The sequence below is a fragment of the Pipistrellus kuhlii genome, unplaced genomic scaffold, assembly GCF_014108245.1.
Source record: "Pipistrellus kuhlii isolate mPipKuh1 unplaced genomic scaffold, mPipKuh1.p scaffold_m20_p_12, whole genome shotgun sequence".
Taxonomy (NCBI): Eukaryota; Metazoa; Chordata; class Mammalia; order Chiroptera; family Vespertilionidae; genus Pipistrellus; species Pipistrellus kuhlii.
Genome location: NW_023425427.1, coordinates 39,210,089 through 39,235,696, shown reverse-complemented (window position 1 = coordinate 39,235,696; position 25,608 = coordinate 39,210,089). Strand labels below are relative to the sequence as shown.

General features: G+C 36.6%; 1 long non-coding RNA gene and 1 pseudogene across 1 annotated transcript in view; both read left to right on the top strand.

Moving 5' to 3' along the window:
* Positions 1-25,608, top strand: part of LOC118716572 — a 742,455-nt gene that overhangs the window by 112,286 nt on the left and 604,561 nt on the right. The gene's annotated exons all lie outside the window — the stretch shown is intronic.
* Positions 8,913-11,683, top strand: LOC118716573 (annotated as a pseudogene).

Below are 25,608 nucleotides of genomic sequence, written 5' to 3'. Positions count from 1 at the left end.
TCATTCACTTGATGTTTTAGGTGCCAGATGCTGTGGCAGCCAACACTTTGTAACCCTAGGTGTGGAGAGTGTATGAAAGTTCTATAAAATCTGTTCAACCCCCAACAAAATATTAGTTGTTTATATTCTGTTCAACCAAAATACTTTATTTTAATGATATGAAAAGTAAATATTTTAGTTCATAAAGAACAGTTTTTCTGCCTAAATAAAGATTAAAGAAATGGAGATCAAATAAAGATTAAATGCCCTGCAGCTTATCTTCATGCATTTTTACTGATAATTTATTAAAAACCATTGGGAATCTTTCGGTTCTATCGTTGTTTTCATAATTATGAGCATCATTAGTGATACTTCATAAATAATGTAAAGGCTTTTTCCACAAATCGAGTATATTGAGTTTTTTATTGTTTAAAGGTTTAGGCTTTATTTCAAGTTTTTAGTATGTTTTCAGTAGTAGTTACCCAATAATTTTATTAAATAAAGGCCGTGTTTTTGTTTCTGTAAATTCCTGGTGGAACTGGAGTATATGAATAGGTGTAATCCATAGTTATGTAAAATCTTCTCATTTTTGTGCATATTTTCACCACACAGTTTCATCAAAGCTTAAGAAAAATAACAATGCTGCCAGAAGACCCAAATGTAGTATTTTAAAATTAATTATTGACAATAATGTGCAGTGTATTTGTAATTAATTTATAGGTTCTAAACAAAGGTGTCTAAATGAGCAGGGGAAGAAATCCAAGACATGAAGTATCCATACAATAGTAATTAGTTTATGAATGCTGTAGAGTTGAGTGGATTAAATCAAATTGTCCTATTTAGAATAAAGACATTTTTGCTAAATGGTATGTCCCAGAAAAAAAAATAGTATATGAATAATTTGGAGACTGTGTCTAGACTCCTTCTAAAATGACAAAGTAACTTAACTTTAGTACATATTTAGAAGCAAATTTATGTTGAACATTTCTCTATATTTCTTTATCCTCCTTTGAAAGTGAAAAGTATTGCTTTTGCATATTTTTATACTTATCTTTTATGAAAGATCTTTTTGGATATATTTTTGAAAACTTTTTTTTTTAAAACATTGTGGTTTTAGTGAATAGATTGATTTGAGTTTCAAATCCCAGGGTAATAAAAGTGTCACAATTCTTACATTGACTGGTGAAGTCTCATTTTGAATGCTGGGGTTTATGAGCAGCGTACATCACATCTCATCTGGCATAATGACATTGTTGAGAAAATGGAAAGATGAATCTCCAGAATGATAAAAACATGGTCTTCAAGTTTTAGAATTTTATGCCATGGGCCAGTCCTGTACCAAAATACTACACCATTACCAATGGCTACCTTGCTACAGACAAAGGATAGCTTATGTGTGACGGAGTTGCCCTTGACTCTGAGGAAGTCATTGGAGTAGTCGTGGTCATCTTGAGTTCTAGAAGTCAACTAGATATACTTGATTGATTAAATTGATTTTGTATTCATATGCTCTGTTATTCCAAAAACATTGGTCCAGTGCTTACCATGTAGCCTCTCTTATGCTAAAATTAAGGATTCAACTGGTAAGCACTGTGCCTCCTCTCAAGATGCTTTGACTCTGGTGTATGAGATGCATAAGAAAAAAATTACACAATGTCAAGTGTTTTGTTTGTTTTTTCCCAAGTCACTGTGAGATCACAGTGAAAGAGAAATTCAGTTTTGATTATAGGTGGAGTGGTAAAAAGCCAGAAAATAAGGTGGTGTTTTTAAAGGATTATTGGAGGAGTTGATATCCTATATAATAAAAGCACAATATGCTAAGTGTCTATTTGACCAATTACTATGATGCACACTGACCACCAGGGGGCAGACGCTCTGACCGGAAGGTTAGCTTGCTGTTGGGGTCCAGCCAATCAGGTCTGGGCGAGATGGGCTGGACACATCCTGGAGCCCTCCTGCGGTCCCTCTCTGTGATCATATACTGGTAGGGTCCCTCTGCCTGGCCTGTGCACTCTTACAATCCGGGACCCCTCGGGGGACATGGGAGCTATTTTCAGCCCGATCCCTTGCAGGACAAGCTAAGGGAACCCACCGGTGCACAAATCTGTGCACCAGGCCACTAGTCTATTAGAAACCTACTTCCTTAGCAAGATGGACTTGTATAATATCCTAATCATATTGGCATCCTGATCTTTATAATAAAGTAAAGTTGAATGATCTCTGTGAAGATCCAATGAACTATAAAATAAGTGAAAGTTTGTTACTTCTATGTAGATTCTTGAGGTATAATGTCTACGTGGTTCATAGGACATGCCTCTATCCAAGTTGTGTATGAAGATATAGCTCTTTTGCTACATTAAAATGATTCTTTGTTTCTAATAAGAAGAGCATTCTGGTTTTACTAAATAAAGGAAGTGAAGGGTAGTTCTTAAAAATTGATTTAGCAAAAGTTTATTAACTGTAGTAAAGTTCTTAAAATACTAGAGATTTGGAATTACTTGTTTCATTCATATTAAAAAATTACAGATTAATACTTTTTAATTAAAGGTGGTTATTGTTTTTTAAATTATCTAATAAAAAATACAAAACCAATTTAGGAAAACCTTTTCTAAAAGTTTGCTATACAATTTGCAGAAGCCTTCCCTCCCACCTATTTACCCTGAAGGAGTTAACGCTAGATAAATAGGCCTCTCCTTCCTCCTAGAATGCAAATTATATTTCTTTGCTGGCACAGAAATATGAAGGGGGTAAACTCAATGAATGCCAGTGATTTCACATCAATACAAATCAGCTCCCACATCTCAGGCTGCTAAAAGATTTTCAGACAGACTCATATGTAAGGGACATTGCTGTAAGAGTAGGCACAAATAAATATTTGCCTGCAAGAACTCATAATGTTAATGTTTAGAAAATGTGCTGTAAAATTAGGGGTAGACTATTCCAAATGAATTTTTATCTTAAATCACTTTCACTATAAAATCTTCACACAATATTGAGAGTTTTATTTATTGGAGAATTCATTTGAACAGCCTACTTTGAGTTTTCTTACACATCGTCCATTTTTTTTCCACTTGAGAGATAAATGAAGATGACTATTGGACCTCTCTTCACCCTTTTTCTAAGATATCATTATTTGGAAACATCTTTGATTAGGTAGTTCAGCTTCTGGTACAAGTTTTAATTTGAGCTTTCATTTTTCATGTGGTATCCCAGTTGGTTATTGAGCACAAGGTTAGTAGGAAAATTAAATGCAGCAATATTTTCTGTATTTACTTTTACATTCTCTTCGTATATGGTTAACTGTGTCAAGTGCAATATTCTTACAATCTTGTTTAACACCAAGATTTGGCTATTAATACATTGTATTTTAGGAATAACCTTATTGTTTTCATAATGAATATGCAACTATTATAAATGATGCAAGCAACACTCAAAAGAATAAAAAATATGTTGTAAATCTCTAAGAATCCCTATCCAGATATAACCAGTGGGTTTGCGCTGTAATCATCATTCTAGACATTTATGTATACAAATAGATAAACTCTATTCTGTGAGTAGATCCAGACTAAATACTCTAGTGTGATTCTAGCGATTCATTTTAATGCAAAGTTGTTAACACCATATCTCTAAAAGTGATTGGCTTTGCTTAATTAAAGCCTTATAAAATGGCTTTTTTATTGGATCAAGTTTATCAAATCCATTGCCTAATTAAAATAAATAAAACTTGAAACTTCAAAGTAAAACATTAAACTGCTTCCTTAAAGGACATAACACATTTTGAACTCTTCATTATACAACCAAATTTTTAAAAATAAAGGTGACCAAACTTTTGATTTCAAACTTCTTGAGTTTGATGATTAAGGGAAGACTAGGTATAGGGATAAGGAAATTCAGAGAAGACCTCAGTTACTGTTAGGGTTTTTTTTTTGTTTGTTTGTTTGTTTTTTTCTTGTCTGCCTGCTTTGCATGCCTATTCCACTATTAATATATTTTTTAAAATCTGCTTTACAAATACCTTATATGTAAGAAGAGTGTCCAGAGGTATGCAAAGGGTATTTCAGAGGTACTACCTCTCTGTTTTCCTTCATGTATAATGGGGGGAAAAAAATCATTTCTGGTCATAATAGAATGTAACATCTCAAAACCAAAATCAAAACAAAACCAACTAAACAGAAACCCACAGAACTGGTACATCTTGACTTGGTCATACAATCTACCTAATAAAAGAGTAACGTGCTAGTTGACTGTGCCATTGTTTCACCCATCAGCCAATCAGGAGTGTGTATGCAAATTAACCCAACAAAGATGGCAGCCAGGGACTGGGGGGGGGGGATGCGTGCATTGTCACCATGGCAATGACACAGGTGTTCTGCACCGCCCCAGCTGTTCTGGGCCTCTGGGCAGCATGGGAAGGCAGAAAGGCAGCTCCGGGCTGCAGCAGAAAGTTGGCTCCAGACAGAATGAAGGCGGTGCGAGTAGCCAGGGAAAGGAAGGCCCATTCTTGTATGAATCCTCGTGCATTGGGCCTCTAGTGAACCTTATAAAAAGAACATCCATGAAGAGTCAGCTTTTCAAACCACGTGACTGCTACTAGGGAACCATTTCTGCTTTAAAAAAAATAAGTTTCCAAGGGCTAATAAAGCATCTTTATGCCACTCTACTTTCTTGGTTATAACATTTTCTACCATCTATATTGCCCTTGCATCCCCTTCCTAAATGGATACCTGTATTGTCTAATCCCACTGACCTAGACATACAGTATGTCAGTATTATGGTCTTCTACATGATAGCCACTATTAAGATTTGATTTGATCTGACCAAGAGACTAGGATATGTAATACAATGACTTTGCCACTTTTCTCATTGATCAGAGAAGGCAATTAGACTCTGACAAGTACTAACTCAGATGAATCAGCAGTGACCTCCTGCTATGCTCTTTTGGGAAGTATTTTGATGCATTTCCATGGCTAAATGGCAAGAGTACTGTGATCAATCTACAGTGTTTGCTATGCTGGAAAAAGGTTAACAGAAATATACTTGCCTTCTGCTTACTCCCCTGCTCCAGGTCCTTTGTTTTGTGAGCTCACACTGCCCTCACTAACCTGCTTTGAAGTTTGAAGAATGAGGTTGGGTTGAGCTTCTAATTTGTTTTCAGATCTTAGAAACTAACTTTTGTGGTGTTTGTGTGTGTGTGAGTGTGTGTGTGTGTGTATGCGTGTATGCACTTGGGTATGTGCATGTATATATCGGCTTAGAAGGAAAGAGTAAAATATAGTGCCTACATAAAAAAGCCAATAGCAGAGAATAACTTAAATTCAACCCATTTAAATAATTTTCAAAAGCAGATGCAGTTTGTATTGACGTTTGTAAAAAAACAAAGAAAAATCTGGTGGAAAGCCAGTTTTAGTAATAAAAACTCTTTCAATGCCACATAATAACAGAAATAATAGGTAACAGAAATAAGGAACAAAACAGTCAAGTAATTGAGAAAGAAAAGGCTACCCTATGTTATGACAGTTATTTTCCAAGTTGTAATATTACAATTGTGTGACCATTAGTAATAAAAAAGAAATAACTGTATTGTGAATGTGTCCTTGAGATTTGTTTTAACTAGTGGGAGGAAAGAATGTGAAGCTATTGCATGGAAGTTAGAAATTGAGTAAATGACTTTCATCCCTCTAATGAACAAGATAACTAGAGAATTTTATAGTGCATTAGAGGAAGAGGTAGAAATATTACATTTGCAAGTCAAGTCACTTCTTTCAAGAATTTAGGAATTAATAAACCACAGTTGGAGTAAATTTATTCCTCATATTTTTAAATCCATCAGAAAAAAAATCATAGAAGCTCTATTGTCTACAGAAATAAGTTGAGTATTTGAATAAATTTATAACATTTGTGGATTTAAAGAGTAAACATTATTATATGACTTTAGTTTAATGTCCTCTTGATATTGATCCAAACAAATATATATATAATTTATATATTAAATAATATATTATTCTAATTAACACATATAAAGTAGATTTCTAATAATTTATAGATTAATAATAAATATTATTGTATATGGTTTAACCATAATTAATTGATCACTTACACTTGTTTTAATTTTTATTATGCATACAAAGATCGTATATGAGCTATATGTACAGCTCAAAGAAAAATAATAAAACAAACCCCCCAATACCTACAACTCAGTAGACGAAATAAGATATGAGTATCTTTGGAGCTCTGTGTGTCTTTCCTTCTATCTGCAACCCTCCTCAGAGCTGGGACTAATGTGAAACAGTGAGTCACATTCTTCAGAACCAAAATTTAAGGTGGCACCAAAAAGTTCAGTAATCAATATAAGTAATATTTTAATGCAACATATTAGCATAAGCAAAATAGATGAGAAACATGCCATAATTAAAAATATGCCAAAATTTTAAATAGTGTCCGTAAAAAGATAAATTAAAAAGAAAAAGTCAGTAATGTGATTGTTTCTTTACTTATTTTCCCCCTGAAATTTTATTAATTATGCTTTAAGTTTCTTTAGAGAAGTTTTCTCAATCTTAGTACTACTGACATTTTGGTTAGAAAATTCTTTGTGACATAGGCTCTGCTATGTCTTATAGGATGTTTACCAGTATCCTGACTTCTATCATGTTTTGAAACTGATATAACTATAGTATATTTACTTTCTTCAATTTTATTTTAATTTTACTTTAAGTGATGTTTTTAAATTCATGCATGCTGATATGTATAGTATTAAACACATATGCCTCAATTTAGCTAGACTTCTTATATTGACGGACAATTGGATTGTTTTCATTATATACTACAAACAAGGCTATTTGGACATTCTTGAGGCATATTTGCAAACACTTCTTAGGATTTTTACCTATCTACAATAATAAAAGAGAAACATGCAAATTGGCCATCACTCTGCTATACCCACTGGCCAATCAGGAGTGAGTATGAAAATTAACCCACCAAATATGATGGCAACCATGGAGCTGGAGCAAGCAGGAGGCTTGAGTTTCCCCCAGTGATAGAGGAAGCCAAGCTTCTGGTCTGCCCTGGCCGGTCCTGGCCTCCACTAAAGGCTACTAAGTTTCAATTATAGAAGATAAATAAATCCCAGATATCTGCTTTCAGCCAGCCCTGGTCTCTACTCAAGGAGACACTGAAAAAAAAAAAAAAAAAAAAAAAAAAAAAAAAAGGAGAGGTTGGGAGCTTGGGTCACTGGAGGTGTGGCCAGCCTGCAAACAGCCCTCATCCCCTCACGCAGGCTGGCCAGACACCACTGCAGGGACCCCTACCTTGAAGGGGATGTGGCCAGACTGCAAACAGCCCTCAGCCCCTCACCCATGCCAGCCACACACCCATGGCTCTATCCCTGTAAACGAACATCCCTCAAGAGGTCCCAGATTGGAGAGGGTGCAGGCTGGGCTGAGGGCCACCCCCTGAATTTCATGCACCAGGCCTCTAGTGTGTGTGTATATGTGTGTGTGTGTGTGTGTGTGTGTGTGTATATATATATATATATATATATATATATATATATATATATGTCTGTGACCATGATCTAAATAGCTAGATAATATCGTTATTTTTCAAAGTTGTTATTTTAATTTTCATTCTCATAGACACTATATGAATCATTTATTGTTTTATATTCTAGAATTAATTTTATTAGACTTTGCAAAATTATGGCAATCTGATGAATTTTAAAATGAATCTCATTGGATGAAACACAGATGTTGCTGATGTCTGATGATGGTGAATGTCTTTTCATCTTTTAGTGTCCATCCCTATTTCTTTTTCTGTAAAGTGTCTAATATTCTGAATGTATACCCTATTTATTGACTTTGTCACTTTTTTTATTACAAGTTTTTTCTTGGCACTTTGTTCCTTTGTCATATCTAAGTTTGGGAGGTTTGATTCTGTAGTTTTATTAATCTTTTTCTGACTCTCTCTTGTGTTTTATTCCCTCCACTTTTTTGTGATTTTTGATAGTAATAACTCTCTTAGAGTTGTTTTGATGATTAAATCAGAAGATATTTGCATAGATGATGATACTATGATTACATAGTAAATGCTCCATTAATGTCATTTTCCTCTTCTTCCTTCCAACTTCATCAGTACTAGCTTTAAAACATATTTCTTCTATTATGAATACTATATTTATATATTTAAGGAATTTTAAAATGTCTATATTAAAGATATTTTTTAGAAATCCAATTTGTCCACTTTTTTAATAGGATTTATTTTCTGTTTTAAGCAACACAAGTTATAATTTTAGTAGATGACACCTACAAATGTCTGGCTAGTGTTTCTGAAAACAAGGTGAGGTTAAAGTATAAAAACTTAATGCATGGGGATGTTCTACAAGATTTTTTTCATTTATGTCCCATGCACTAGTGATGTTAATACCCTTTGCCTCAGATCTACACTGGAATTTTTTTTTTTTTTTTTTTTTTTACTGATTTTTTACAGAGAGGAATGGAGAAGGATAGAGAGTCAGAAACATCAATGAGAGAGAAACATTGATGAGTTGCCTCCTGCACACCCCACACTGGAGATGTGCCCGCAACCAAGATACATGCCCTTGACTGGAATCGAACCCAGGACCCTTCTGTCCGCAGGTTCAACGCTCTATACACTGACCCAAACCAGTCAGATCTACCCTGGATTTTAAGGTACAAAAGGTGTTTGTGCATGGAAGCTAGACAACTTTTGGGAAGGGCATAATATGCTATAAGAACAGAGTGTGAGTTAACCTTTACCCACATTGGGCACCACACAATTCCATTTTCCGTCCAAAACATCTCATGTAGCTTGCTTTGCCAAGCCGCTGGCCAGACTCCCCTTCTAGGCCCAGATGGGCTGGTGAGCTGTCCTGAGGAGGCAGGGAGGGGAGCACTGGGCTGGCTGGTGGGTGAGCAAAGATGCTCAACTTATGTTCGGTCCCCAACTGCCCTCAGAAGAGCACGCAGTCAGCTTTGGCCTTCTTCAGGTTCCCAAAGGATCTGGTCAGATAACAGAAGTGGGTGGAAAATAGTAGAAGAGCAGACTTAGAAGATAAAACACCTGATGAATAAATAAATAAACATTTTTGATTATGTGGCAAACACTTTGAGACCTCTCTGACCTGTAGAACTCATCCTTATAAGACAGGTCTTCAAGATAATGCAATACCAACAATATTTGATCTTACTAGTCATTTGGACAATCCACCTAGTAGACACAGAAAGCAAATAAAGGAATTGATTGAAGATGAAATCAGGACACTGAAACAGAAAAATAAATTGATGAAACCTCTGAACAGGAACAAAAGCGTAAAGAAATCAACAACAGCAATACTCAGAACCCCCACACAGAAGGGGGTGAAAAACAGGATGAAGATATTTTATCTTTAATCCTCAAAGAGAAGGAAAACAAAGAATACTTAAAATCTTTATTTGAAATTTTGATTCTTATGGGAAGACAAAACACACCTCTTCTAGATGGACAGGAAGCTCTCTTTACTCCTGATAACTTTCAGGCACTGTTGGAATACCGGATAAATTCTGGTGTAAAGGTTCTGAGAAAGCGCTTTGAAAGGACAGCAGTCAATTTAATGTTCTGTCTAAAAGCACAACATGAAAAGATGCTAGAGGTCTGTGAGAGCTGCCTTCAGGAAGAAATGCTCAGGGAAGTGAGAGACTTTCACTTCTTTTCGATTATCACTGAGGATGTAGTGGCCATAGCAGGGGAAGAGCACCTACCCGTATTGGTGAGGTTTGTTGACGAAGCTCATGACCCGAGAGAAACTGGTGGGTTTACTGCCTTCTGAGGCTGATGCTGAAATTTTGGCCATGAAATTTCTCACTATGGTAACTGAGAAGTGGGGATTCAACAAGGGATATTGTCATCTCCAGGCTTACACTGTGTCCAGTGGATTTTCTTCCAAAGTGAAAGTTGTTGCTTCTAGACTTTTGGAGAAATATCCCCAAGATGTCTACACAATCTGCTCTTCCTGTGCCTTAAATATTTGGTTGGAAAAATCAGTGACTGTTGTGGAAGTGTCTGTTGCGTTAGGAACAATTGAGGAAGTTTGTTCTTTTTTCCATCGATCACCACAACTGCTTTTAGAGCTTGACAATGTAATTTCTGTGCTCTTATAGAACAATGAGGAAAGGGGTAATGCATTGGAGGAAATTAGCCAATCTCTGGGTACAGGCAGGCATGGTGCTTTTGAAATTTTAGTGGACCTCCTACAAGCACTTGTTTTATGTTTAGATGGTATAAGTAATGACACAAATATTAGATGGAGTAACTATAGCAGACCGAGCATTTGTACTCTGTAGTACAGTAACAGACTTTGATTTCCTTGTTACTATTGCCATCCTTAAAAAATGTTCTCTCTTTTGCAAGAGCCTTTGGGGAAAATCTCCAGGGTCAGACCTTTGATGTCTTCTTTGCAGCCAGTAGCTAGACTGCGGTGCTGCATTCACTAAATGAAGTGATGGGAAATATTGAAGTTTATTATGAATTTTGGTTTGAGGAAGCCACCAGTTTGGCAACCCAACTTGATATTCAGATGAAGCTCCCTGATAAATTCTGGAGAACTCAGCCAGGGAACCTAGAATCTCTGCTGACCTCTGAGAGTTACTATAAAGAAGCTCTAAGTGTTTCAACAGCGGAGCACATTATTTAGGAACTAAAAGATATATTCTCAGAATAGCACCTCCAAGCTCTTAAATGCTTATCCCTGGCCCCCTCTGTCATGGGACGACAGCTCAAATTCAATACATCGGAGGAGCACCATGCTGACTGACATGTGCAGAAGCGACTTATCCAGTCCTGACACACTTTCAGCTGAGCTGCATTGTGGGAGAATCAAGTGGAAACACAGAGGAGAAGGTAGAGTGCTTCCACCCACCATGTATGAACATTCCACCTGCCAGACACCAAGTTTTTCCCTAGTGTGTATGCATTGCTGAAAGTCCTATGTATTCTTCCTGTGCTGAAGGTTGAGAATGAACACTATGAAAATGGGCAAAAGCGTCTCAAAGCATACCTGAGGAACACTTGGACAGACCAAAGGCCAAGTAACTTAGCTTTGCTTAACATAAATTTTGATATGAAACATGATTTGGATTTAATGGTGGAGACCTATACAACTAAGTCAAATAATTCTGTAGCTATCGAAAATACCTAAAAGACTTTAAAAATGGGTTTTCTCTTATATTTGATACTGAAAAAAAATCTAAGAAATTTGAAAACATAGAAAAGCTATAAGATATATGTAGGCCATTTCATCACTGAAAATCTTGACCACAGTAGCCATTGATAATCTGACTGTTTAAATGGCCTGTTTGAACTCGCATGCTTTGGACAACTAAACTGTTCTTCCAGAGGGTAGCATTGAAAGTGCCACATTGCACTTCTGCGTGATCTTTGCTAATGGCACTTTAGAATTGTTTTAGTTAAGTCATTTTAGATATGACATTTATTACCACTGTGGATCCAGTTGTTGGGTATTGATAACTACCAGATCTTTGAAGAAATACATTTTGAGAAGGTGTGGGAGGAGGAATATGTTTCATAAAATTTTACAATGAAGCTCATGACTAACCTTTTGAATAGCAGGAGTTTTAAGTGTACTGTTAAACATCGGTGAAGAACAGTTAAATCACCAGAGAGTAAAAGAAACGTGAGCTTCCCAAACAAGGATTTCAGTGTCGATTTTGTCTTTCTTTGATAATCTTAAACAAGTTACTGTTAAACACTGAAGGAAGAACATGCCATTGTTCCACATCTGGGTGTTGCTGTTTACATTCCTTTGTTGACCCTGTATGTTCATAAGCTTTTTAGCAAGTATTTGTCGAACACTTCTGTTTCATGGTCAAGACAGGATCAGAGGCCATGGATACTGACAACAGATTGGTCTGTTTTATTCTATCTTTTTCCGTGATTATATCTATTGCCTCATCTTGATTTATAAGCAAAATGTAGACAACCTACAAAAAATGTGTTTTGTAGTTTATCTAGGAATAATACCGAAAATATTGCTATTGTTTTGGGCGAAGAAAGTCAATTTTGTACAGTTCATTTAAACGTAAATAAAATGTGAATTTGTTTTTGTAAAAAATCTCATCTAGCACTTGGCCATTTCCCAACAGTACTCCAAAGGTTAAACTTGTACAGCCATTCCTGGGATTAAAACAAAACAAAACAAAACAAAACAAAACAAAAAAAACAGGATGGGAGTCCTTTTAGAGAACGGCATCTGAACAGGGCCCTTTCACATACATGTAAGAATATTCATACTGCTCTTATCCCAGTAGCAAGAGACTCCATTTAATCTATTAGGCATGTGTCGGGGGGGTGGGGGGATATATATATTATATTATATACATGAAAAAGGATAATGGAGAAATCTTGGTACAGAAATGTTGCTTTCTAGCAACTCTGTCTGATTTGTGATTCTTCCTAAAACCAGCTCTGATGCGGGAGTGAAGGATCTTATATGGTCAGGCCTTGCATTAGGTGATCAATGTGCGAATGGAAAGCCACCACCAGAACCAATGTTCCTAAATAGAAGCAAATTTTCCAGTAAGGAGGAATAGTCTATGAAGTAGGTAGCAGGATGTCTTGCTATCAGCAGATGGGCCTTTCCATATTTTTCTAGCCCAATTCAGCAACATAATTTATATACTTACATATAACTATTCCATAGTTGCAAATGGAAGTCAAAACAAAGTTTTACTGATAAAAGCCCTTCAAATTAAAATTATAAAGGTACACTCATACAGGGTCAATGAGGAAAAAAAGAGCATCTGCAATACTTTCAACAACGAAGATACGTTTTTAAAAGTACACCTTTTATACATCTGCAAGGCTTGTTGATGGAACTGGTGCAGGTGTGCTTTCACAGCTGTGGGTGGATAATTGTGGTTTTGAAGTAGGGAAATAGGGAGCCATGCAGATAGTAGGCTGCAAACACAAACACTTAGGGAACAAAGAGATGCCAGGAAACCTCTGTCATATCAAGTATTCAAGTATGATAAAAATGAAAGGGATAATTTAGGTTTATCAAAGGAGATGTTATACAATAAGATATCAGAGTTTTACCTATATTTTGGTAACAACAGTGTTTAGATACCATTCCTAGTGTTATGGAAGATTTGAAGTCTCATACGCTAATTTGAGATATCTTGGTGTTTCAATTCATTTTCAAAATATAATTTCAGGACCCAGATTTAGTGTTATGTATTTTTTGAAGTATATAGAAACCTACATGCTATTTTTAATACTAGAATATATTGTTCAGAGGCTTGTGGATTTGGAAATACTTTGATGGTGCCATCTAGTGAATACAATACAGAAACCCAAGCAAAAAGAAATCTGTTTTGTTAAAAATATAGATATACAGTAACATTTATTGTGACATAAAGAATGTATCTCTCTATGGTACCAAAAATGTATTATCCCTTGAAAACTCATGTAGCTTCTGCATGTCTTTCTTTGTTATGCATTTAATAGATTTTTAAAAGCCAAACAACACTATAAAGGGTAACTATTATACAGCAGTGGCTGTGCTTATGCAATTGTGCAAAATTTTAGTCATAACTTCATTGCATTCCTGAGAGAGCTGTCTGAGATAAATAGCTCTGTCATATACATCTGCTGGCATTCCTTAATATTCTCAGACATGCAATAACTCAACCATGTGGGAAGGGAAGAGTAGTTACACAAGTAGGCTTGTTGGTCCTATGGGTGAAGCCTTCTAGGACGCTCAGCTTCAACTCTCTGCCTCTTGACAAGAGCAAGATTGTAAAATGCTTTGAACAGAGGCTAACGGTTATGCCCTGGATGACAGGAAGAGGACTACAGTACCTACCCAGATAGTGATGAAGGAATTGCAAATGCTTGTTTTTCATGCTGCAGTGAGTAGTAGCATGCCTAAGTATTGGCTTTGATTTGAGATTTGAAGTGTTTAAACATAAAAAGAAGTTATGAGGATGAGTGGTAAAACTCTCCTGGTGAAATCAAGGAGCCTCTATGGAAATTAAATAGCAAAATAGGTTTCAGTGTTATCTTTAATACTGTCATTTTCATACTGTTCAGATAATAAGGATCAGGTATAGTCTGCTTCTGTTGATCTAACAGCCTTTTTCATTATCATGTACCTCCCATAGAAGACTTCTGGCCATACATTTATGCTCAGCTGCTACCCACTGATCAATGAAGGTACCCTGATATCAATTTCCATGCGTTCTATTCTTTCATGGCCTCCTTCAATTCAGCCAGCTGTTGCCTTTGCCTCCACAAACAAGTTACACTTATATTCATCTATGAAGGCTACTTGATCAATGGCTTATGACCATTTTAAGTAAGTGTCAGAGCTATCAAAACCTTGGAAGTTATCACCCAGAGAACAGTACCGAGTACAAATTAACTATTGACTATGAGATAGGAGAGGAAAGGCCATCCCACGGGCCACTGTCCTCTCCATCACTTTTAGGCTTGCTTAGAAATGTCTGCCTCCTAAATTACATCCTAAGGTGCAATGAAAGCACCTGCCGAAGGTGGACTGCTACATCTTTGACAAGTGGCTCTGTGTGTTCTGCCTCATCTGGATGGGCAGAGAGGGAGGGGGGATGGAGAGAAGATGTGGTGGAGTTTTATCTTTCAGCATATTCATGAGTTCCATTTGCCTACAATACTCACTGCTTCATCCAGAATCCTTGGCTCAAGAACTGCAGGTCCCAGGTCAGCACGACATGACCAGCTACATATCTAAGTTTAGAAAATCATCTTCAAAGGAGGAGTTTAGGCTAAGTCATGCATGAAATTTTTTCATTATTATAGATTTGTCCTCAGATGCATTTGCCCTTGAACATGCATTATTTATCTTTGCTTGGGAACTTCAAGCTTTTGCCTTTGAAACACTCTTCAGGCACTTAATCAAAGGCAGTAATTTCTGTTACTATGAACTTCTGTTTCTTTCACATATGGCATTATAATAAAAATGAAGGAAATAAAAGAAATTACTCGCCCCAAAGCGTCACCTGTTTCCATTTTTCATTTTCACGGTTCTCCCCTTTTCCTTAGATATATTAAATATAAAGATAATTATATTCATAAAGTAGTTACAAGAGTGCATTCTGTGTCTTTCAAATAAATTATGTCATTAATTTTTGCTATGTGTACCCTGATTGTCATTCTTTTGATTTGGTGGGTAGATAGGTCAGTTTTATGGAATAATCTTTTTTGTTTAGCATTAGCTCTGAAATTATAAATCTGGAAAAAAAATAATCACACATCAGTTCAACCACTCACCTCAGAATGAATGTTAATATTGAGAGTCTCTAAATACCATCTTATAGTTACATGAACAGCTCAATTGATGCCTGATAGATAATGGAAGTGGGTGGAAAATATGCAGGATGGCCTCCCTCTTTGGCATTTCCCAAGAGTTGGAGGGTATAGACCAGGGGTCGGCAAACTGCGGCTTGCGAGCCACATATGGCTCTTTGACCCCTTGAGTGTGGCTCTTCCACAAAATACCACGTGAGGGCATGCATGTACAGTGCAATTTAAACTTTGTGGCCCATGCGCAGAAGTCGTTTTCGGCTCTCAAAAGAAATTTCAATTGTTGTACTGTTGATATTTGACTCTGTTGACTGATGAGTTTCCCTACTACTGGTATAGGCAATAGATTTTTAACTGGTTGACATAGTGTCTGCAAGATGATACTTTAATTATTAATTTATAGATAATCATTAGTTTATCTCCTTTTATTCTGGATACCTAGTAAAATACCTGAATGAATTTTTATGTCATCTCTCTATCTCTTCTCACTTTTACCTGAGCCCTCCAATGTTTCCCTCTCTCTTCTCTATGTCTTTGTGAAGCAAGCCATATAGATTGAATTCACTTACGGGTATTACTCTCCTACCTGGCAATTTATAAATTCTCAATAATGTAAGTTGTAAGTTGAGCTCAACCACTCACCTCAGGAAAAGAGTTTGTAGTTTTCACAATTAAACTTTAATGAGTGACATAAAGGTCATCTAAATTGGTAATTCACTTAAAATTATATGTTTTAGTAATTAATATTATTCCTTATTTTTATTAGAACTTCTGCATAGACACATTTGTTCACATTTTTAATCTTTTTCTTAGTTCTAATTTACTAAACAGGGTTTGAAAGATAGATTGATTTTTGATACAGAATTTTACAATGTTTTTTTATAATTTTTAAATTATACTTATTTGCCCTATTCAAAATAAAAGTGCCAGATTTATCTCATCATTTCTGATCTTTAATATTTTCTAATTGAGAAGAAATAAACTAACAGGGTCCATTATTGTTTTCATTTTTCTGACTGATGTGCTAACTAATTAGTTCAGAATTTCATGTCTGATTTTTTTATTGTTCATTATCTTTAAAGGATCTCTGTTTTTTTCCTTTAAATAAATAAAATAAATGAAAGATATGAGATCAAAGTCAAGTAGTACTTTAAAATTAAATCCCAATAAAATCACATAGTACAAAAAAATAAAGTCAGAAGCATTATAACAACTTAAAAATATAATTGAGCAACTAAGGATTAACTGCCAATCAATGTTATTGAATCCAGTTTTATGTGAGAATGCAATAGCACAGGGGAAAAAATGAATTGATTAGACTACCCTAATGGCCCATTATCAAATTGCCTAAGTGAAGAAATTTATTTTTTTTATTTATTTATTTTTTTTTATTTATTTTTTTTTTTAATAAGTTTTTATTGTTCATATTATTACAAATGTTCCTTCCCCCCCCCCCCACCATTGCTCTCCTCCACCAGGTTCCCACCCCACCCTCTGCCCTTTCCCCTCTCCCCATTGTCCTCATCCATAGGTGCACAGTTTATGTTCAGTCTCTTCCCACGCCCCCCTCTCCCCTTTTCCCCAAGAATCGTCAGTTCACTCCCCTTCCATACCTCTGATTCTATTATATTCAACAGTTAATATTGTTCATCAGATTTTTTTTTTAATTTCCTTGGTTTTGAGATTCACTTGTTGATAGTTACGTATTTGTTGTTCATAATTTTTATCTTTGTTTACCTTCTCTTCTGAAAGAACCCCCTTCAGCAATTCATATAATTCTGGTTTGGCGGTGATGAACTCCATTAGCTTTTTTTTATTAGTGAAGCTCTTTATCTGGCCTTCGATTCTGAGTGATAGCTTTGCTGGGTAGATTATTTTTGGCTGTAGGTTCTCGCTATTCATCACCTTGAATATTTCTTGCCATTCCCTTCTGGCCTGCATGGTTTCTGTTGAGAAGTCAGCTGACAATCGTATAGGTGCTCCTTTATAGGTTACTACCTTCTTTGCTCTTGCTTCTTTTAATATTCTCTCTTTGTCTTTTGCTCTTGGAATTTTAATAATGATGTGTCTCGGTGTGGTCCTCTTTGGATTCCTTTTGTTTGGAGTTCTGTGCGCTTCCTGGACTTGTAAGTCTAATTCTTTCACCAGATGGGGGAAGTTTTCTATCACTATTTCTTTCAGTATGTTTTCGATATCTTGCTCTCTCTCATCTTCTGGGACCCCCATAATTCTGATGTTGGTTCGCTTGAAGTTGTCCCAGAGGTTTCTTACATTATCTTCAACTTTCTGGATTCTCTGGCCTTCTAGCTTCTGTGGAGGAGTGTCTTCTGGCTCTTTATGTTCCAAATCTTTGACTTGATTGTTGCGATCTTCCCTTCTGTTTTTAGGACTCTGTAAAATATTTTTTATTTCAGACAATGTATTCTTTATTTCTTGTTGATCCCTTATCATTTCTTGTTGACTCCTTATTAATTCTAGTTGATCTCTTTTCATATCCTCATAGGCCTTATCCATCTTTTCTAGGAAATTCTTGAAAAACCTTGTAAGCGTAGATTTGAACTCTATATCCAGATGCTTTTTGTCCTCCATTTCTTTCATTTGTGATCTATTTTGTTGTCGCATTTCGCAGTTACAGATGGGACGGGGTTTCAGGGTGGAGCCTGCAGCTTTGGCTTCTGTCAGCCCCGCCCTATGCGGGTCCTTCAGTGCTCGCTGCCGGTGCCTCTGAGAGAAAGGTGCCCTCGATTTTCGCCTGCTGCCAAACAGTGTATGTTCTCCCCCAATGAGCCCGGAACTGGGGTTCAGTTCAGTTGGAAGTGGAGTTGGAGGTGGCGTTCAGAGCAGTCTGGAGCCCCAGTCTCCTTCCCGTCAGGGCAATCCCGCGGCACAGCCGACCGTCCTTTCTCTGTGCGCAGTGTGCACACCGCCGGGACCTCCTTTCGCCACTTCCCCGGGGTTCTGCCTTACAGCCCGGCTCCCTATGGCTGAGCCTGAGTCCCCAGGGTCTGGCTTAAAACTGGGGATCAGAGCAGTCGGGGGCCCAGCACAGTCGGAGTTTTATCTCCTTTCCGCTAGGGAACGCCCGCCAGGCACTCGGCCTCCCTCCTCTCCGGCTCCATCCTCTCCACGCGCCGCGTCTCGGCGTCTCCGTACCTTGGCTTTTCCAGCTCCTCCGCACCTCCTTCTGGTTTTCTCCTTGCTTCTTGCTGTAGAATTTCCAGTCAGTCAACCTTCCTGTAGTTCTGGGCAATGTCCGTTTTATATTTTAGTTGTATTTTATTGAAATTGTTGTGTGCGGCTGCGGCTAGGTGTTCACCTGGGCGCAGCCATCTTGGATCTCCCTAAGTGAAGAAATTTAATTGCCATTAATCTAAGCAGAATTTAAACTTGAGAATGGAAAGCATTGATCATTACAGAGTCTCATAAGAAGCCTTTCAAGTTTTTTTTATTTTTATTTAAAATAAATATGGTATGCCCTTGCCTGTTTGGCTCAGTGGATAGAGCATAGGCCCTTGGACTGAAGGATCCCGGGTTTGATTTTGGCCTTGGTTGCAGGCGCAATCCCCAGGGATTGTGCAAGAGGCAGCAGATTGATGTTTCTCTCTCATTGATGTTTCTAACTCTATCTCTATCTCTTTCTCTTTAAAAAAAATCAATAAAATATATTTAAAAATAATGAAATAACAAATATGGTGTTATATAGATTGGGTATAAACTGCTAATCAATTGATCTGTGTTGTGATAGGTTTCTCTGTCTAGATCCTCACTTTTATCCGAATACTTGCTATTATTATGTACTCCGTAAAGGTAGACTCCATACTTAAAGCAGTGCTATCTATCTTCTTGGCATATTGTTTGTAACAGAACTTCATAAATAATATTTTAGTCATACAATTTCCAGTGAAAGAAAAATATCAGGAACAGGATAACCCATAAAACTTTTAAACATGAAAAGTCAGATCATTCCTTAGAAAAAGCAGGTAAAACTAAGTAGTGTTCAAAATTTGGAAAACTAAAATTTTGCTCTTCATATAATTTTGTTTTGACACATCTTTTAGTGCCAAAGGGGTCTGTTGCATAATGAATACATGGTCTGTAGGATAAAAGCTGCCTGTATTCTTCACAGCTGGTAGAATGTGCCAGGGTGCCTTGCCATCACCTGCCTACACTTAATTAATAAGCATATGTTTCCTTTTAATACTTACTCAGAAAGCTTAATTTTTTTTATTCTTGATTCTCTACTTATTTCTACTAATAAAGGAATAGTTTCTCTATTGTATTCGTTCTCAAACAGCTTATATTGACAAAAATTCAGGGCATGTTTGTTAAACAAATATGGGGAAACAGACAATGCCAAAGAAATCTGCTGTGGTACAGATTAAAAGATGAAATCACTTTTGGATATAACAACATTGAATGGGATTGTATTTTAAGTGTTCACAATTTCTGTTCCTGTTCAAGTGGCTTTAGATTTTTATTGCACTGCCTGATGTGTTAGTTATATCAGAAAAATACTTTGTGATGAATTATAAGATAACACAATTCTTATCCAGGGAAGATTTTAACAGCAAAACCCCCATTAAATAGGTTTTGTGGTTGTTACACCTGGGAATCGGGGATTTGACAGCCTGGAGCTATATTTAAGCTAATGATTGACAACTTCTGATTCTCTATTTGAGTTGTGTGTATGTCCAATGGGGGAAATGTTAATAATACAAAGTTTCTTTGAGGAAACAATTCCAAATGCATGGAGATTGATTTATTGTTGATTGTACCAACATAGGTCATTAAAAATTAATAAAATATTTTTTGCCTCCATACAAAAATTTAAGAGACTTATTTGTTAATGTTTGCTAATTTGGGGAGTATTTTTCATTTGTACCCACTCTCCTGAATCAAGAAATTGTCAGTCACTGAATTAAGTACAGATTATTATTATTATTATTATTATTATTATTATTACAGAGAAAAGGGTAAGATATAAATGACAAAGTGGTGGCTCTTTATAAAAAACTATGTAAAATTCTATTTTAGAACTACTTAAACATACATTCGATGTCAAGTAATGTTTTAATTTAAATACTATTTATATTAGAACAGAATTACTATTTGGTTAAAACTGAGTTCTTATTATATTGTTTATAACTGAACAATATAGAAGTCTGATAAAAATTTTATATTCTTAAAATGTATTGGCATGCCATAATCTGTAGTTGTGGGTATTCCCTGAGTTTCTAATCTCTACCAACCTCAATCCCACTTATTTTTTCTAACTTTAGTACCTTGTTCCAAATCTATATATTAACTAATGACTTCTAAGTAAGTGTGTACCCAACTAGAACTCTCTTCTGTGATGAGGACCTAAACACATCAAACTACCCAGTAGATAATACTCTCTGGATATTATACATACATCTTAACATATGCACCTAAAACTCAAGTCATTAACTTTGCTTTACAAAATGTCCCCATGAATCCGCCTTAGTTAATTGATTTATAACTCTCCATGGTTTCACAGAAGATTTAGAGCTGATCTTGTAGCTTCACTTCCTTACCTGATACATCCAAAGGTTTTCTAAGTTCTGTTAATTTTAACTTCAATAATATATTTTTTATTCTTGTCTTTCTATTCCATTGATTTTCACAAAGACTATTTCAATAGCCTCAAACCTAGATCTGTCCTACTTCCCTCTCACCCGCTGTACATTACCCAGAGTGTGATTTTCTAAACGGTAAGTCTGCTGTGAGGTGGTTTTGCTTTAGAATTCCAGGTGATTGCCCAGTACCTTCAGGAAAAAAAGGCTCATGTGCCTTGGCATGGGCCTGAAAACTAGAACTACCCTTTCCAGTCTGGCATGCACTAACATCTCCTGGGTCCTATTCCACCACTTGGCTTTCATGGCATTTTGCACCTCAGAAAAACAAGATCCTTCCAGATTGTCTAACATGGTATAATATTTCATTCATTCTTATTCGACTTTACATATACTATTTCTATTCCAAGGAGTGGTATCGACTGTTATTTGTTTGCAAATCTGTACTTTCTCTTCAAGGCACAATCAGAGATTTTTATGCTTTGCGATGCCCTCCTGATATCTCTGAGTCACACTGTTTATTAATCATACTAGAGATCCGGTGCATTAAATTTGTGCACATGGGCGGGGAGGGTCCCCCTCAGCCCATCCTGCACTCTCTCCAATCCAGGACCCCTCAGGGGCCATTCCTCTAACAATCCTGGACCACTGGCTCCAACCCAGCACCATGCCAGCCTGATTACCCATAACCGTTTCTGCCTGCCAACCTGATTGCTCCCAACTGTCCCCCAACCCTGCCGACCTGGTCACCCCTCACAACCCCCCCTTCAGCCTGGTTGCCCCACACAGCCTGCTGTTCAGTTGTTTGGTCATCCCTCACTAACCACCGTGCTGGCCTGGTCGCCTCATGCAGCCAGGTGTTAGATCTTCTGGCTGGTTGTTTTGGTCATGATGGCCCATGGATTTTTATACATTAGGATAGCTATTAGGGGAAGTATTGGTTTATGTATGACTTCCTTACTAGTTTAGAAGCTTGCTGCATGTAGGCTGGGATCTGATTCATCTTTGTTTTCTCAGCATCTAGGCCAGGAGAGGCATGGGCAGTTCAACTGTTATTTATTGAAGGGGAGAACAAAACATGAATAATGCAAGTTAGCTTCTTTTATAAAGTATGCAATTACCTTTCCCTTCAGGTTATTATAAAGTGTTTAAAAATTCTATATATGTACTGCCATACATACTGTGACTATATACTTACTATTTGTGCTGAATTTTGTTTCAGTTAAAAAGATGAAACATAAATGTGAACACAGAAAATGTTGTACAGATGTGTTATTTTAAAATATATGACTTTTATAAGTTCTCAGTATATATTTGTACTATTTAAAGTTCTCATATATTTTTAAGTTTTAAAAAGCACACACACACACACACACACACACACACACACAATACTTTCAGGATAGTTCCCAGGCCATTGAAGAGCAAAATTTATTGATAATATTAAACATTTTATAAACTTGATCAAACTTGTAATTACAGGTCCAGAGAATGTATAAACAAACAAACATGAGTATTGGGCTCTGTAAAACAAGTGCAAAGCTTCTTAAAAATAACGCAAAGCTTTTATTACTTGTTTGAAGAAAAATACAGTTGTGACATTCAAAGTAATACTTGATACCTAGCAGTTCATTATTTAAAGCATTGTTTGGTAAACGGATGATGTTAGGGATGGAGCTTTACAGTGTCTAGGTTTAACAACAAACAATTTTGGAGATAATCCCTGGACTTGTTGAGTAACTGTATTATACTCACTACATTAAGGAGAGAAAATAGTTTATTTGACATCTACAGACTTGCTTAAATTTGGTGATAGATTTTCTGATAAAATTAAATGTATTACATGATAATTTTGCTGAATATACACTTCATTCTTCTTAGGTTGCAGAAATTTTTGCAACCAGTTCTTCCAGTAATACAGTCTTGAGCAGTTATCTTTTTTAGGTTGTCATCAATCTTGCCTTTGTCATAGTCATGTACAATATTCCTTGGCTGGGAAAAAAATGTTTGAGTCTCAACTTATAAATCAGAACAATAGTATGTTCTCTCTATTTACTGTACTAAAACTATCATCTAGATGTATCTGCTTATTCAACAAATACAGAGTGGAGCCAAAGCAGGTTTATAGTTGTTTGTATAGAAAATAATATAATAATTCATTTAAGAATGAACTCTATTTCCTATACTACAGCTATCAACCTACTTTGCCCCAACCTGTATTTAATACTAGCCAACTAGAGGACAGACTCCAATTGAGGCATGAAAAACAAAGTAGGGCCCTAGCTGTTTGGCTCAATGGATAGAGCATTGGCCTGCAGACTGAAGGGTCCCAGGTTCGATTCTGGTCACGGGCACGTGCCTGGATTGTAAGTTCGATCCCCAGTGGGGGGAGAAGGGGTGTTGGAGGCAGCTGGTAGTTAATTCTCATAATTGATGTTTCTCTCTTTCCCTCTCCCTTCCTTTCTGAAATCAATAAAGAAATATATTTAAACACACACAGACACACACACACACACACAGACACACACAGTAGGGAATGAGGTCCTTTCTTAAATGGAATGATAAAACTTAATTTGCATGTGTCTAGCTTTTTTTTTTTTTTTTTTTTTGGTGGTAGTATTTTAAAAGGGCATGGTGTGGAAGAGATTCTTCGAGATTCAGATGGTTCTGTACAATATATACAATGGGACAAACAGAAAATCCAAACAGATGTTCATGTAGAGGGAAAGTATTTATGTAGCTGTGTGCATACTGGGAAAGAAGCAGTCATTGAGCAGAGCAGAGAAGAAGACTGGAATCCCACAGAGGTCAAGTCCTGCCAACCTGGGCATGGGAAGGTCCAGGAGAAGACATAGAAAGCCAGAGATTCAGCAATGATTGCACAATGATGGCATATTGGAGATTTGCTTCCCTTAGCTGGAAACATTTTTTTTTCTTTCTTTACTATTTTATTTAGGAATTGGGAGAAGAGGAGGATGCATTTGGGTTCACAGATTTTTTTCAAAAATCCTACAAACAGTTGAGGTAGGGATAGGAATGATGATTATCTTCAACATAGCCTCTGTAGATTATTTTTTACTCTTTATAATTTATGAGTTAGCAAAATAACAATGCAATCTAATAACTTAAGGTGAACTCATCTATTTTCATTATATGTTATTACCAGGCTAGACTGAGACATTAATAATATAGAATGGTTCTGTGCTGTCACAGATGTATACAAAAGCAATTTTTTTCCCATTTCAAGTACGTGCATGCACTAAAGATGCTTGTTCATAGTGAGAAGCAGAATCAGCCCCCAAGTATAGATATGTATTCCTGAACCTGGTGAATCACTGATAGAATCCTTTATCCACAGAGCATGTCTGGCCTCTTGTCTAGGAACAATTGACTGTAAATAAAAGTGGCTTTCAAATCACAAGATGGTAAGAATCACCGATGATTTTAAGATACAAATTCCTTAATCTCTACTTTACCGAAACTTCACAAAGGGCCCTGGCAAGTAGCCAGAGTTAACAAACCTAGTATAAAATTCCAATAACGCTGACATTAGCAGATGCTAGGTTTATTTCCTTGTGAACTCCAGGAAAGCTAGTTAATTTTAAAGCAGCCATTAATTTACTCGTCAATGACTTATTGAGTGATTCCTAGGTGCTGGCACCCAGCTGTCTGGCAAAGACTAACAACACATAAACTCTTCCTTCCAGAAGCTCATAGTCCACATATAGAAACTGGAAGACAGTCGGGAGGAGCTAGAATTTTCAGGAACTCACTTGGATTTGATTCAACAGTATCCCTTTGCTATGTATGGTAGGTTAAGCAAATTAAAAACAATTATCCAAACTATCACCAAGGATATAGAGAGGTATATGAATACATTTCATTTCATAGTGGTTGAAAATTATTTCTGTTAGGTCGCTGAAGGAGGAACACACAAGGCCAGAGTGGAGAGGGATTACGAATTTATTCCATCATCTGCACACCGTGGTGCTGAGCCCAGCTGGCTCCGGCACCCAGTGAGGGGAGTCGGCGGCTTTTATAGGACTTTTGGCTGGATTTTTCTGCGCGGAGACTTCTTTATGCATACCCCTAGAGGAGAGAATGGAACGCGGGCACCACAGGTGGAAAGTGGTCTTCAGTGAATGTCCCTAGCGAAATGAGCTGAAGAGCCAATTTCCAGGGGAAAGGTATCAACTCAATTGCTCAGTCAAACCTAACATTCTCTCTTTTAGATTTTAGGTTAGATTGCCTGTAGAAGATTAAAATGTGTCCTGTATTAACATATCATTAACCCATATTCACTTGTCACTGGTGTGCACATATACCCACATAAATTCTTATAAATGGATAACCAGCTGCTATAGGATTCAAAGCACCGCTCACTGCGGTCCCTTTAACTCCTCAGTGGCAACTAGAACCATGCGTTAAGGGATAATTTGAAAAAAGAATACATGTTGTAAAAATAAATATGTCATCCTAAAAGCTAAATGTAAAGATGCTGTATGGTCTCCTCATCTTATTTAGCATTATTTCTAAAGTCAGCCCCATACGAACTGTAGTATCTGGAAATGAAAAAGGGATCTCAAAGTTTTACCTAGATTCAACTCCCACCAAAAGCTGGAATCAGTTCAGTAACATGACCGGCATATGGTCAGCAGCCTCTATTTGAAACTTCTGGTGGTAAGGG